The sequence below is a fragment of the Copadichromis virginalis genome, linkage group LG5 (assembly GCF_057382275.1).
Source record: "Copadichromis virginalis isolate Kocher_CV1m ecotype Utaka linkage group LG5, C_Virginalis_male_GT1.1, whole genome shotgun sequence".
Classification (NCBI taxonomy): Eukaryota; Metazoa; Chordata; class Actinopteri; order Cichliformes; family Cichlidae; genus Copadichromis; species Copadichromis virginalis.
The window spans coordinates 30,484,342-30,500,264 of record NC_140622.1 but is presented as its reverse complement, the minus strand read 5'-3'; the positions used below and the strand labels follow the sequence as shown (position 1 = coordinate 30,500,264).

Below are 15,923 nucleotides of genomic sequence, written 5' to 3'. Positions count from 1 at the left end.
GAAAAATAAAATGAACCGCTTCAGTTCTTTCACCACAAACACTGAAATCAACTCAATAGATGTCGTTTAAGTTTATATTTCTTTATCTCCAACATAGAACTCAGAAAATCTCAGAGCACTTCACTTGGTCTGGTCAGTTGTTGCAATGTTATACATAATCTCCTTGTACCGAACATATTCATTTGTTTCGTTTGCTGTCATATATGTAACTAAAGCTTTGTATGGTCTACAATTAAACTGTATGCAGTATATTATAATAAGATTGCCAAAGGTAGCATGCATAAGATAAAAAGTATTGGTCCTAGACCAGAACCCTGTGGAACTCAATGACTTGTTTGTGTGTGTGTAAAACTTACCATTTATGTGAATAAACTAGAATCTACTGTATAAATATAACTTAAACCAGGGCAGTGGGTTCCTTTGACCCAATGATATCTTTGGTGTCAAATTCAGCACAAGGCTAGAGCTTTTTCCTTAAGATGATATGCCAAGTGCTATAATAAACTGTAAATCTTCAATGAAACTTTAATCTGAACTTTGCTGTATGATTTGCAAATCGTTAAATTTCTTTTTAGAAATATAGGGGAGGTTGACTTCAGGCCAACCATGAGCTTTAATGGTCTTTAATGCTCTCTCAGATGTAGTTTTGTGTTTTTCTACATGTTTTTCATTGTTTGTTTATCCCTCTTTACCTGACAGACCCCCAGTATTTCTACAGTAAGTTTTTTTTAGGTGAGTGGAAAGCAAGAGGGAATCCATATTTAGTCTATATGGACTAAACTAAGAGTGAAATGTAACTATTTCCATTTTTCTGCATTCTTATTTCCTAGTTTGTGTCTCTCTGTCGTTCTTTTCACATTTTTTGATCTTTGATGAGAGGGACACAAAAAGAAAGAAATGGATATGAGAGGAAGAGGAGGACAAGATGTGGAAAAGCTCTGGGTTTGTAATCATACAAACTCCCCACAGTATTCCTCTTTGATTAAACTGGCTGTCTACACCACCTAAACTGAGCTCCAAGCATGCTGAACAACACACCGCACAAATGTAGAGTTTCAATTTTTATGCAAAATCACACGTTTTTCTATCACTTTTTCCAGTACAAACATAACGTGGATTATTTTTTTCTTCTCCAGTTCAAGTATAAATTTATGTTTGCACACTGTATGTTAATCCTCTGTGCGTGTTTGTGCCTCTATATAACAACTACTTCAGAACAAATGAAATTCTTATCAGCTGTTGTATTTTATCTTTAGAGATAAATTTGACTCTGTGTTGAGTCTACTGCCTCTGTAGGTTTTAGCTTTTCATATGCTGCAGACACTGGTTTGTTGATTTAAGACACTAATAGATTCAACAAAACGTGGAAGGAAAGATGCTCATAGCAGATGTATTACATGATACCGGAGGGTCCTGTGGCAGGAGACTGAGATTTACCTCAACTACCGGTGGAAGCTTGTTAGAATTTAAAGCTGTGATATATCACACTGTTTTAATGACAAGACCAGTCCTGCTTTTCAGTGCTGAGTAAAGACAAAATCTGTAATTCAAATCTGTACATGTAAAAAGCACATATGGACCCAGCACCTGCATTCAAACTTATGTTTGTGCCATCATGCAATTATTTAATGAAAGGAGCTCATTTCTGTTTCCTTATTTTGTATTCTTGGCCTCTATGAATTAAATTGTGAAACTTGAACAATCTTAGTGAGACTTGCTCTCTCTGACATCATACAGAACCAAGAGCAGAAAAAGACAGTGTAGGTATTTTTAAAAAAATATTTTTATTTAAGGGTTTGTAGCCTGCAGAATAAAGCACCTTGAGTCCACACAGTCTGATGATTTTAGCAGAAGATGGGGAAGGAAGCACTTTGCATGAGATTACGGCACCAAAGGGTCTCACAGATGTTACTGTGGTTTAAGATTCAATAACTTTAAACCACTGACTTAAAGTTAGCAATAGGCTTCTAGAGATCAGCCTTAAAAGTTAAACAAGTTTGGATTCTGCTACATTAACAAAGATTTATTTCACTTAACATGTTAATTAAAATGACAAATGGCTGCATTAAGGCTGTACTTTCCAGTTTATTTGACCAATTAAAGTGCAAATACAAATCATTATCAGCCTTATTCATGCAGTACTTTGTACATAAGGATCTGACTATCTCACATGCTTATAGGCATGTGTGTGCCCAAAAACACACACGCCTGTGGACTGAGCAATCAGAGATAAAATCATCATTCTGATTGTTGGATGACTAACAGATAAGCTTAAATTTTAATGAACCTGCATCACAATGAACCATGACACTATTCACCTGAATAAACTTTTTTGAAACACAACAACAACAACCGTGGTTCGTGAGAGAAAATATGAAGTGCTGAAAAGTACTGAAAAGTTTGCAAACACACACACACACACACACACACACAAAAGAAAATAAGAATAAGGATCACAGTGGGAACTTGTTGTGTCGTATTTGATACCCAGTGGCCCTGCAGGGAGTGAGGCCAGCGAGTTCAGTCCAGCAGGGAGCAACTTCTGCTAGAAAACACAACCCACACACACACAAACACACACACGCACACACTCATACGTTCACACAGACAGCAGGTGGAGACTTGACCTCTTCTTTTTAAATGCTCAAAACTTGTGTAATGACTAATTGGCTGTTATTTAATACAATGACATTCTCTGTTGGTGTCCACTCCACTCATCAGTTCATTTTCAGGTTTGAAGGTTTAGGTACGGCCACCCGTTATTTTATTTTATTGACTCCTCTGAATTAAATGGTGATCATAATTTCTTAATGAATCCAAATGGAGGCTTTGCATTGGTTCGTCCATGAGAATATTTCCCTAGCATTAGCCTCTTCTAATAATCCTACAGAAACACCTTCGACACTAGCCATACGCTAGCTACTGTGAATAAGAGAAACTAACCCTACGCATTAATCTGAGCTTATGTTTGCGCTATCATGTCACTGTCACTTCCAGTTCCTCTATTACACATGGAGGTAAATGTCTAAAGAAATCAGGAATTTCAGATTTTATATTCAGATCTGATATATAGGAAGGCGTTTAGTACAGTTTTTCCTTTCAAATGATTGATTTCACTTGTCATAATGTAAGCCATTGAAAGGGCCCTGTGGTGTAAGCTTGGCCAATCTGGAACTTCAGCCAAGCATGAAATGGAAATTCCTGTTCTGCCTCCTGAGGCTGTAAGCATTTCACTCAGACAAATGGGACTTGTGGGGGGCATCGAGGCTCCCAATCCAACCTAAAACACAACACTTGTTATTCATTTAACCTCAGATCAGCTGTAATTTGTATCTCCGAGTCAAGCAAGAGCAAAGAGATGTTTTCACTTTAACTCTTTTCTCCTCAGCAGGTACAACAAAAAACACAGATGCTTTCTTATCTATGTGCAGTCATGACCAGGTTTCTGAAAGGCTGCTATAGTGAGCACATGTGCCTAATTGACTGGCACTCAATCACAGAGAACAGAGATGCATGAAATAAAAAGTATAGGTGCTATTTGCAGAGGAAGTTCACATGCTGTTTTTAAAAAAAAAGGTGAAAAAAGCTTACTATGTGCTGTGGTTGTTAGTGCTGCCATGTGATTCTGTAACCTCCATAAAGGAAAAAAAGCATGACATTTTTTAACTTCTAGCTTCACTTAGATTTAATATGAATTCTGCAGACGCTGTATGCCCAAGCAGCTTTGAGAAGCAGGTTTACTGAGTCGTCTGGATAAATTTGCTGAGTACACCATGCATTGCTGTGCAAGTTTTGTCCATCTGCCTAACACAGAGGCACACATTATCATCTATCAACAGCAAACAGAAAAGCCTCCATGCCATATGCTTAGAAATGATTAAAATAAAACATACCCCTCCATATGGACACAAAAGATCACAAAGATATTATGATCATATTGTCAGTGTTAGGCGTAGTGCTGTGAAAACACAGAACACACACTCTACTTAGCATGAGACTGACCTTTACATTCATCTTCATAGCCACAGTGTATTTGGAACGCTTTTGAAACTGCTGACCTGTCAAGGAGAATATCATCATTTTGACCTTTGACCCTGAGTGGTTGTCTGTGCTGAAGGAGGTGGGGAGTTGCAGTGTGTTTTGTTATAATAGACTCGTGGGGCTTGAAGATTATTGTAAAGCCTTTAAAAACAACCAACCAAGTCTGTGCATGTATGTAGTTAAAGACATAACATCATTACAGTATTTGTACAGGCATGAAATGCTGGTTTAAATGTCTGTAAAGCTCTGGTGTTGAAGAAACAATACAAATGCATGCAGACCAATTTGTTGGTCTCTTACTTCATTTTTTTGTAGCTTACTAACATCCTGACAGCATTCTTGAAAGCACTAGAACAATTTAATTTGGATGTTTTCAGCTGCAATGTGAAGTTTATAGATTTTTTTTAAAAATTTTGTTGTGAGAATAAAAGCTGACATCCACTCACAGCTCTGCTTGTTTCTTTGAAATTGTGCATGAGTGTGCAAGACAGGTTTATGGCAGCATTAGCGCCCAAACTGCTGCGCTATACTGTGACTATAATGTAAGGTACAATGTGTGCTTTGTTCAGCACTGTGGCCATTATACAGCTGTTACTGACGTATACGCTCAGCTCTAAAAGCTTTCTGTAACTGTGGGAACATAAAAATGAGTGAAAAGAAGGGTTACTGACTAATTACAGAGGTTTCCTGCAATAATTTCCAACCTAAAAAAGTCATAAAACTCGTCTTATTGGGCTTTTTTTTATTATTATTGTTATTCACATTTTAAAACTTTAAAACTGAGGACAGTTAAAGAGAAGTAAAACACTCAAGAAAGTGTTAAAAATCCCACCTGAAAAAACACATTTTCTTTATGTATAATGTCTATCTTGTCTGAGCAGTGAGGTAATTTTGTAGCTCTGAACTCTGGTAAAATAATAAAAGTTGCTGTGGAGCCGAACGTCAGAGTTAGTTATTGCTTCACAGCTTATTCTACAGTTGCAATTTTTAAGAGGTCGTGGAATCAGACTGATGAGCGCCATCTTGTTAGACTGGACCCCAGAGGACTGTAATTCACCGAGCATGCTGTCAGGTCCATGTACGCTAAGTTGTTTTTACACATGAACTGCAACCCCAAATCTTTCTAGACATCACGCGACATGTGAGAATGCAAATTAGATATTAACTGGTCCAGGTAGCTCCCTCACCTGACTCACAGGTTCCCTGCTTTTCCTGCTGCATCACTAACGAAAATATCCAGAACTGATTCCAGCAGGTTGTCCAGAGTTTATGAGTGAAAAAAGCATATTAATGTCTTTCTGTGTGCAGGAGAAATAAGCTCTATAAAACTTTAAACAAAAACAAAAGACTTACTATTCATACCTAAAAGTATGAATGATGCTCAGCTTAGAGCAATGACATTCAGCTAAGTGGCTCCCAAAGCAAAGATCAGGCCTCTCCAAAAGTTCTTCAGATAAATGTGACAGTTTTTGATGATTAGAGGGAAAATGGAGACACAAATATGTTGGCTCTTTCTGTGTGGAATAGTACTAGTATTAATATAATAATACCATAGTATAATGGTGTTTGACTGTAGTTTAAAATTAAACCATTAAAGTTTAAATTATAACTTTTTCTTTGGAGCAACTGCTTAAAACTCACAAACAAATGCAACAAAAGTGTCCCAACTTGACATTAATGTTGTTTGTAAGGGGTCACAAATACTGATACGAGTTCTTAACTCTTCAACATTATGTTATTTTCTACAACCTCATCATATGTTTTAATGTAACCTACTAGAACCTTAGTGAACCTTAGTGTCATTGAATTAACAATCACTAACACTGTTGTGTATCTCAAAACTGTAGTAATGCACGTACAGTATTGATGCTAAAAAAGTGCTTGAACTGGAGTATGAATGTTAGAAAGCACATAGATGTAAAAGTGATTACATTAATGAATGGGTGAATAAGACATCCTGTATGAAATAACTTCCCTTTTTATAGCCCCAACAGCACTCGTGCTTCCAAATTACCGATTAATTGAAATGAGATTCCTCACATTTTACGAGTTTTAATCAGAAACTTCATAATTACTAATAAATTAAGAAGTGTAGTAAATAAAAGTTCTCCCTGAGTGCAGCAATAGATGCCTGACTATCAATAAAAACACTATTAGCCTTGGGGACATAAATAGAGGGCTTATTTTTAAAGATTTGAAGCATTCTTGGTTTATTAGTCAGCGCTGCGCAGTGACTTGTGACAGGAAATATGGCAGAGCTGGTTAACAGTTAAAAAATCCACAGTGGGCCAAGTGTGTGTGAGCCTGACTGTTCGGGACGCCTAAATTTGCGACACATCAAAATGATTTTCTACACATTGTTCTCACAGGCAAGAGTTACCAGCTGGGTTTAAACAAACAGTTTTATCTGAAGACAAAAAAGCCATACTGGAACTACGTTGCCATGACAATGAAAAATAATTGCTTTTCTGACAATGAACACATGCAGAGTACTTGTTGCTGAAAAACCTGTTCGACCACAGCCGCCAGGTCAAAACTCGACACATTCCAGTCATCGTCGGGGTATTTCGCTGTAGTTAACATGAGTTATGTAACGGGATGACGTACTGACAGTAAGAGCTACAGATCTGTTTATACATGCACAGTACACCTGACCAAAACCAGTTAAGAGACCAGTTTAGCTGAGCTGAAACCACTAAGTGACTGAGTGGGTAGTTTTTTTTTTACACAAGTTTCTAAGAGACTTCATACAAAAGTCCCTTTATGTATTTAGAAAAAAAAAGTCTGTGTTTGTCTTCACTCCCACTAAAATAAAGACATATGAGCGGTCGTGGAACAATGGAAATATTCCCTTCCAATAATCTGATATCCACCATTGCAAGAGAAATCACTCCTACTCTTGAATTATTTCCCCCATTAATTCAAAGCACATTTTAGTCCTGAAAAAGATTTCGTGAAGGTCCTAACCGCAAATACAGATGTTTTGAGATAAGAACAAACGCTGTTCTAAATGGTAATTTGATTTAAGCCTATCTGTTATTGTTCTTTCTCAAAACATTTATAATTATAAACTGAAGCTTACAGCATGATAACATGTACAGCACGAGCTTGCCAATCATTTGTGGGGATCCCAGAGGTTTTGTTTTGTAATTTTAGAGTTAGATACCACTCATTCAGGGCTTTGATTTTATCAGGTCATTATGTGTCAGTCACTGATGATAGTCACTGTGGCTATTTCTATTACTGTCACGGACCCGGTTCCGGGGACTCGGGGTTCGTGAACAGTGTGGACCTTTATTGTTATTAGTGTATTGGATGTATGTTTGCTGCACTGTGTTCTTGTGTTCAATGCTGGTGTGTGTATGTGTGTGAGGCTGGAGGATGAAGGACAGCCACCTGCAGGCCTGATGGGTGTGGCCCTGCCAGCTGCTGGTCACGCCTAGCTTACCACACACCTGCTTCTGATCAGGATCGTCGGGGGAGCTACTTAACAGAGCGATGGAGCTTCCTCCGGCGCATGATCGTTGAGTTAGACTCCATGTCAGTGTTTCTAGTGTTGTTAAAGTGTATGCCTGCCGGAGTTGGTGCCATAACGGCTGTGTCTGTGTTTTTCCCCAGGAGGACAGCGGAACACAGGACTGCAAGACACACGGGGTGTGTGAAGGCACAGGGGCAGAGAGCACGGGATACCAGCACTTGGGAGAAGACACGTCACAGGAGTCGAGGGAGCACTTTTGGAGATTCAATGTGTGGTGTACAATTACCTCACTGTAAATAAACCCACTGTTCATTCCATTAAGTCCAGCGTTTGGGTCCTATTTCCCCATCTCCCCACGATCTGCCAGCCAGACCGTGACAATTACTATTTCTTTCCACAGACTGTATATAAAAAAAAAATAGCTGTATCTTCCAGGTCTCAAAAGTGAAGCCAGTACAGTCCCTTAAGCCTTCTTTTTTCTTATTGTGAGCAGGACCTGAGAACCACTCTTCAGCACTCTCGCTCTGTGGCCTCAGTAAACATTTCCTGATGAACTTATGTTCCCAATCACCTGCTTTAAGTCTAATTAAAAACATTATCACATTTAGTTCATAGATTAGAGTTGAACATCAAGATAATGCAGAGTATGCTTCAGGGAGGTATGAAAGTGGATTTATAGTGTGCCTGAGTGTCCCATTCAGATCCTGCATTTGCTGATGACATCTGCTGAAAACAGTTAATGACCAATGTGTGATGCTGTGTTGGTTACATTGTATTTATACAGACTTGCTCATTTCCAGTGTTAATGCAAAGCTGAGCAGCAAGCTTCTAATTTAGCACATCTCTGACCACTAAATGTTATCTAACTCTCACGAGAAGAATAGTGTTGTTCTCTAGTGGCTCATTCCATGTCAACTGACCAAATTTAAGTAAAAGCTTGACCATCTCTCACTTCCCTGAAAAACTTTCCGAGGTGATGATGCACTTGTCAAGGAAAACTACCAAATTTTAGCTTACTGCTGTTACCTGTTTGGACATAAAAAATATTTTGGTGATGAAGTTAGAGGAATGATCAAACCTCTCTTCTTTTCACTTAACTCTACTTTCTCCTGAGCACAGGATTCTTCATCCTCATATCGGCTTTGAATTTTTTACAGTGGGACAGCCCAGTGGAAGAACATGCTGCTCAGAAAAGATGGCTCAGAAATGCCCCTAACTTCATTACAAAAATATTTTTGTGAGCAAACTAATAACATTAGAAAGCTAAAATAAGATGTGTGTCATCACCCTGGAAATCAGAGCTGGTCAGGCTGTGAGCATTTGGTCAGTTGACATGAAATGACCTCAGTGTGTCTCAAGATTTCACTTGATTTGGTGCATAGTTTGGCACTGAGCGTGGCATATACATTGGGTTTTATATAAAAAACATACTGGGTTTTAAACCCGGTAACAACATTTTGAGAACAGCAGGAGGGAACCAAAGCAATAAAGTGTAGCCGCAGAGCTAATAAATGAGCTGAAACTCTTTTTACAATACTGAAGGGAGCTACAGATTAACTGTGGGTTAATGACATCTTCTGACATTTTTCTCTATTTTTCACTTTCCTTTTTACTCACAGATGACAAATCTCAAATCAACCCCAACAAATTTTCACAAGATAAAACAGAAGCTTTGCATAGATCTGCTAGCCAAAGCTAGTCCATCGCATCCAGAAATGTTTCTAGAAAGAATCTAACATGTCACTGTGGTGTAATTAATCAGGCTCAGTGTAGTGCTTCCATCTGCTCTTCTGGATTACTTCCCTCAATTGACATTTAATTTATTTGCTAGCAAATAAACAGCTTTGTGGGGCTTTCATTTGGCACATAAAAAGATCATGTTCTGAACAAAACATTTTCATGTGGGGCAGGAGGAATAGATTTCTTCAAGCTGTGGATTTTTCTTTCAGTTCATCATTTTCTCCAGAGGGATCATGGACCTAACCTGGAGGTCACAGAGCATGGGTCAAGATAAGCTTTCAGTGAGTCTGTGCTCACGTGGGTCCTGTAAAAGCATCTGGTGGGTGATGTCATGATGTTAGTGTTACTAATGTGTTCAGAGGCAAAGCAAAAGTGGAGTCATCAGACAGTTTTAGCTGTACGTCTGCACACATGTCACACGCATGCAGCATTTACCTCAGATTTGTACATGTAAACACCAACACATACACACATATGGCACACAAACTTCAAATGTTCCTCAAAAGTCCAGTGTCAAATTTTGAAATACTAAAGAGCGTGATCAGCATCTCACTCCGAATTTAAGTAGCTTCTTCTTTTTCCCATGCATCACAAAAAAAATGGCAGAGAAAACATATCCCAACCTTCACCCCTCACGTGCGTGGAAGAATTAAACCCAGTATGTTTTTATATTTATATCTGATCCAATCACACAAACACAGTTAATTTCTTTCCTAGACTGCTGTGCGCTGGAGTGGTTAGAAAATAAGTGACTGCAATCGTGTATAAAACTGATCCTCTTCGCTCTGTGAGTTTACACTTGTTTATCTCAGGTTAGGTATTTTTTATGTACATTATTTCTTTAAATAAAAAAAAATGTCTGCAGATTATGTCATTTCTGTTGTTTTAGTGTTGTCATGTCATACCTCTTCCTTGCTTTCTTTTCAGCAAGCAAAACTAAACCATGCATCGCTGCAATCGTTTGGTAAAGCGTGAGACAAACACAGCACAGCTACACAATTGACTTGCAGGCTGAAAATGACTTCATCACCTGTCAGCTGCTTAATCCACCGTTCAGTCTCCCCTCTGCCACCCATCCTTTCAAAACCAGCTAGATAAAGTCTCCTCAAACACAACAATCAATGTAAATCTGACTGATAACAAAACAGTGACGACAACGATACCAAATAGCTGCATGCTTCATTAAATCATAAAGACAAATGCTAGTCTGCGTCCCCACCACTAATGTTGCCATTGTTCAGAAGTCTGAGCCAATTAGTGTGGAACCAGCAAATGTGGAAGAGTGACCGACACAGACAGCCCAACCACCTTCTTTATTGTTAAGTGTCTCTTGATCCCCTCAGGCGCATTTTCCTCAGTGACAAGTGTTAGCATTTAATTCAACCACAATGGAACCACTGACCTCCTACTGCGTCTATCTAATGATCCGTGTAGCCAAAGCCACACACAACACACCACATGAACTTAACAAAACCAGGGAAGACTTGGACTAAGAAAATCCCCCGAAAATCAAAGGAGCCAGGAAATAGATGGTGAGAGAGAAAAGAACGAGACATAAATACTGTGCAGGAGAATAAAATGAGGAGAAGGACAGAGGGGAGGGAGTGGGAGGAAGGGGTGGAGTGAGGGTACGCGAGCAGCAGATTCTGACCCGGCTTGTTGTGTTGATATTTTCTCTGGCAGCTTGTCAGTTTGAGCTGCACTCGCTGAGGGGGTTCATGAGAAACTGAAAGTCTATGAGAGCAAATACCCTTTATGTATTTGAAGGAACGGAAAAGGTGGAGAGGAGGAGAAGTATGAGGATACAGGGCGGGACAGAATACAAAAGAGCAGAGGGGGGAAAACATTTGGAGATGTTTTAATTTAAAACTGAAAAAAGAAAATCATTGATGCAAGATGTAAGGTCACAAACTGTGTCACTGATACCTTGAACAGATGCCAGGCTTTGTCTGAAAATATGCTCAAGAATGAAGCGGATACTGAATTACTGCCAGATTACTTATACATTGTCACAGTAAACAGGATATTGTATTAGAAGGAGTAGTAAGTAGCTATATTTGACCACACAAACACCCAGTTACAGTACTAGGCTGAAGAAAGATCAAGAAACAAAGAAGGAGGCTGTAAACACCGTGTATGTGCTTCTCTTTGCTTTGGGAGGGTGAGTAACAGTGAAGTTAACTACTCAGTTTAATGCATCACTACTTGAGCATGTGTAAAAATAGATTATAAAATAGCTAGTGATGACCTGGGAAGGAAGATCAGGTACTAACCCCTGGTAGTAGCTGATCTTTATCTATATTATTGAGGAGTTGGGGAAGTGGGTTAAGTGTGAGGATATATAATACAATGGATTTGCACAATACAACTGATAAGTGGGAGTGATAAGGTTCCCTTTGATGTTGGTGCCGTGACCCGCTGGTTGTTTATAAGAAACACAAAATCTAAAAATGCACGGCGACAATTTTGCAAAGACTGGAGGAAAGAAGTCTGTAAAATCATTGGATTAATGCAGATGTCACAGACTGACTCAGAGTTCAGAAGATACTGTGACTGAGACCAACAATATCCGGCCACTCTGGGCTGCTAAACCTGGAAAACCTGCATCCCTGCCCTGTTCTGTGTATGTTCTAAGGAGACCTTTTATCCTCTAAGCCGGGTGGAACCAGGCACAGTCATGATCACCTGCCCAATTTACACTGTATTTTTCCACACTTGAAAACGCTTAAAACAAACAGCATGAAAAACAAATCTTTCTTTGGTTCTAAATATCATGGAAAACACTCAAACTACCAAGTTTTAGCTTTAAAAAAACTCTAATCAGGCAACATGGAGCTACACAAGCAGAGAATCTTCCTTACTGTGGCAAAAAAAACAAAAACACAAAAAGATTTTGCATCTTCATACAAATATTGATACAAATAGTTTCTGATTTCCCTTAAAAGACCAGATTCCAAATGTTTTTTGTTGGGATATCAAATATCAGATATGGAAATATGTTAACGCTAATGAATGTTTCAGGTCGGCTGGTAGAAATTAACCAGAGATCAACAACGAGAAAAGGCGAAAAAAGAGACACTTTTCCTGGACTAATTTTGCAAGAATAAGGCATTCAGCTTTCACATTAATGCTTCGTTAATGCTCAGAAACACAAACTATCACTAATATAAGTCCACATGATATAATATAATCTTTAAAGTCATATTAAACCTACCTGACAGGACGAAGAAACCAGTTATTCCCAACTGTCACTCCAAGTCCACCACACCAAACCACCTCAGCGGACGAGTCATATCCATTTGTGTGTGTGTGTGTGTGTGTTTGTGTGTGTGTGTGTGTGTGTGTGTGTGTGTGTGTGTGTGTGTGTGTGTGTGTGTGGGTTTGTCGGCTGCCTGCTCGGGACTGATAGCGTTCAGTCATGCAGCAGCAGCGCAGCTCAAGAGGGTTTCACAGCAGTGTGAGAGGCTGGCTGGAAACACAATGCTGAATTAGGTTCTTTTCTCAGGTCTCCTCACTCCTTCTCATATCTGCTCTCTCTTCTTCTGTCACACACTGTTTTCCAGCTCTGCCTCTCCTCCTCTCTTCTCCCCCTCGGTTCCCTCTCCACTCCCTCTTCTGTCTTTCTCTCCTCCTCTTTCAGGGCTTCCCGCACTTAAAATCTGCCCTTTTTCCCTTTAGCTGCATTAACTGAATCTGACAAAGTTTCCTCCTGCTCTTCATCACCCCTTTCTCTCCCATCCTTGATTTTTGTTAAACAAATTTCTTTTCTTGAACCACTTTGGTTCTTTCTCCCTCTCTGAGCTTGTCTCTCGCATTCAGCCTGCCTCCCCTCTTCAGAACATTCAACACTTGTCATTCGGTATCTTTCTTTTCATGCCTCCTCCTTCAATCAACTGTTTCCACTTTTTCCAGCTTCCCGTTTTCTCCTCTCTTCTTTTCCAGTCATTGTTTAGATGCTTCATTTCTTCTTTCTGCCATCTCTGATCTGTTATTTTCCTTGCTTCCTTCCATTCGACTCTGTGATACTCTCTCTCGTAAACTGTCCCTACTTTGATTATTTTATGACCTCAAAATCTCTCGTTTTCCTTCCGCTCTCCTTTGGGTGATATGTGTTCTCCCTTTCTAACTATCCTCTAATCTTAAGCTCTTCTTTTAACTTCACCTTCCCTGTTACTTCCCTTTGCTTTTACTTTCTTTGTCTTTTCTGAGTTGCAAATGAAAATTTTTTAGAAGATCCCCTCCTCCTCCTTCTTCCCCATTCCCTCTTTTTCTTCCCCTTCCCCCAGCTGCGCTTGGCGAGTATCATGTTTGGCTTTAAACTAAGGAACTTGGCTCCAGCGCAGACCACATACATCAGTGCTGACTGATGGCCATGCATTCAGAAAAATAAACATTGAACACTGCAAGCAGAGTCGTCACATCTATACGCTTGGATGTAAATGTAGAGTGGAGAGAGCGAACCTCCAAATTGAGTGAAGGCGAGAAAAGACAACAAACCCCTAACAACTTATAACCTGGGAGGGGTTTGCTTTAAATCACATACTTGTATATAAATATATAAATCTTCTTCTTTTTCACTTTCACATCTTACTTATGCAACAAAGCAAACAAAAAAACAACTCAAAACCTTTAAAAGAAGGAAACAGCAACCTGTCTACAAGTTGCACACGGCATACGGTTGGTTATTACACACTTTTACTGGTTTGACCCACTTGAATTTAAATTACTCTAATTAAAAAGAAATCTCTGTCGCACTTAAATATTCTTCAGATTTCAGGCGATCACAGTTTGGCCAAAGTGCAGATAATTCCCCTTTAATGGCACCAGAAAACATTAAAAAATGAACACAAAAAGAAGGAGATGAAATGTAAAGCTGAACCCAGTGCAGGTAAACTGCTTGCCTTGCAGCTCATTTTAGTCTCACATTCTTATGTTGTTTTTGTTGTTGTTATTTGTGTTATTAGCACGCCCACATTAGAGGCTGACAGAGCCATCAGACAGAAATGTGCAGTCTGTAAACACAAATTGAAAAATGTTGGATTGTTTAAAGTTGGAACAACCCAGAGTTTTTTCTTGTTGTTGTGTGAAAACCTCAGAAGACATCTCACTCTGACCAAAGCCCTTGAAGTTGCAATTAAACTAAAAGCTGTTGTGTGAAATTCTCCAAATCAGCCTGGTGGCTGAAGCCCTGATGTAGGAGCACTGACACCACTGAGTGTTTAGCCTTAGTTTGCCTTTTTGGCATTTTTATGGAAGCTGCTTCAGTACACAGTGTTGCTGATGTTGATTACACCAGCGGTCTCCAACCTTTTTTGCGCCACGGACCGGTTTATGCCCGACAATATTTTCACGGACCGGCCGTTAAGGTGTCGCGGATAAATACAACAAAATAAAACTAGTACCGGTACCGAAAAAAGAAGATTTATTCATAACACACGTGAAAAGACCCAGGAAAACCAAGTTAACGATAAAAACGATAACAAAATAACACTGAAAACCAAAAAAACCCCTGAAAACCACACATTTCACACCTGAGCCTCAACTCTCGCGGCCCGGTACCAAACGACTCACGGACCGGTACCAGTCCGAGGCCCGGGGGTTGGGGACCGCTGGATTACACCACTGGTGTTGAAGATAATCTGTCCAGCTGAAGCAATACAATGAGGCAATAATGATGCACATTATGATAAATTAATTATAAGTATTTCTAAATCTATTTTTAACAAACAACAGAGAAATTCTGATAGTCAAATACATTTTGATCTTCAGTATCGGAAAACATAAATGATTCAAGTGTTCAAATTATTAAAAAATACAGATGAATATGTCCGACTCCATATTTTCATATTTGGGCTGATTTGTTTTAAGTTAATAAAACTTTATTAAGAGCTTTGTGGGTTTGGGCTTGGGGGGTCAGTTACCAGTATTTGATATACATATGGCAGATATTAATGCACACACCCAAAAACACACCCACTAAGGTTTAAAATGCAAAAATGTTTCCGTCATATCTCAATAAGATGCATGTACACACACACACACACACACACACACACACACACACACACACACACACACACACACATATATATATATATATATATGTAAAAATGCACATACCGTGAACAGCTACACTCGTGATCACCTGGCTGCTTGCTCAGAGATGTAGTCTGATATTTACTTCAGCTGGCTCATACACATACACACACACACACACACACACAAACACACACACTACCACATGGTAGGCAGAGATAAGGGTGGAGAGCTGCCATCCTGAGTATCTGGAGGCCTCGGCTTCTCCACTCCCTCATCACACACTCTCTGTAACAGCTGACTGTGCATTTGTGTGTGTCTGTGTGTGTGTGTGTGTCTGCATGCTGCTACTTTCATCTTTGTTAGGACCAACTGCAGTTTTGGATAGTATAGAATGTTGGACCATCATTTAATTAGTGTGCTGTTTTAATGTGAAACTAATGTGTGTGTGTGTGTGTGTGTGTGTGTGTGTGTGTGTGTGTGTGTGTGTGTGTGTGTGTGCGTGCGTGCGTGCGTGCGTGTGTGTGTGGTTGACAGTCCTTTCTATGTTTGGGATAAAGTTCTTGCTAAATGTCTTAAACTCTCTTTTGTTTAACATAAAATACTTTTAGATTTGAAAAAAGATCTA

At 39.3% G+C, this 15,923-nt stretch overlaps 1 protein-coding gene across 2 annotated transcripts in view; it reads right to left on the bottom strand.

Moving 5' to 3' along the window:
* The window catches only part of ripor3 (RIPOR family member 3), a 64,543-nt gene extending 49,104 nt beyond the window's left edge, over positions 1–15,439 (bottom strand). The window contains exon 1 of one of the 2 annotated variants that reach the window (XM_085457274.1): positions 15,380–15,439. The gene's annotated coding sequence lies outside the window, so the exon portion shown is untranslated. Of the gene's footprint in view, positions 1–12,473; positions 12,928–15,379 lie in introns of those variants that run through there. The other variant, XM_085457275.1, reaches the window with a different exon arrangement.
* Between the last annotated feature and the right edge of the window lie 484 nt (positions 15,440–15,923).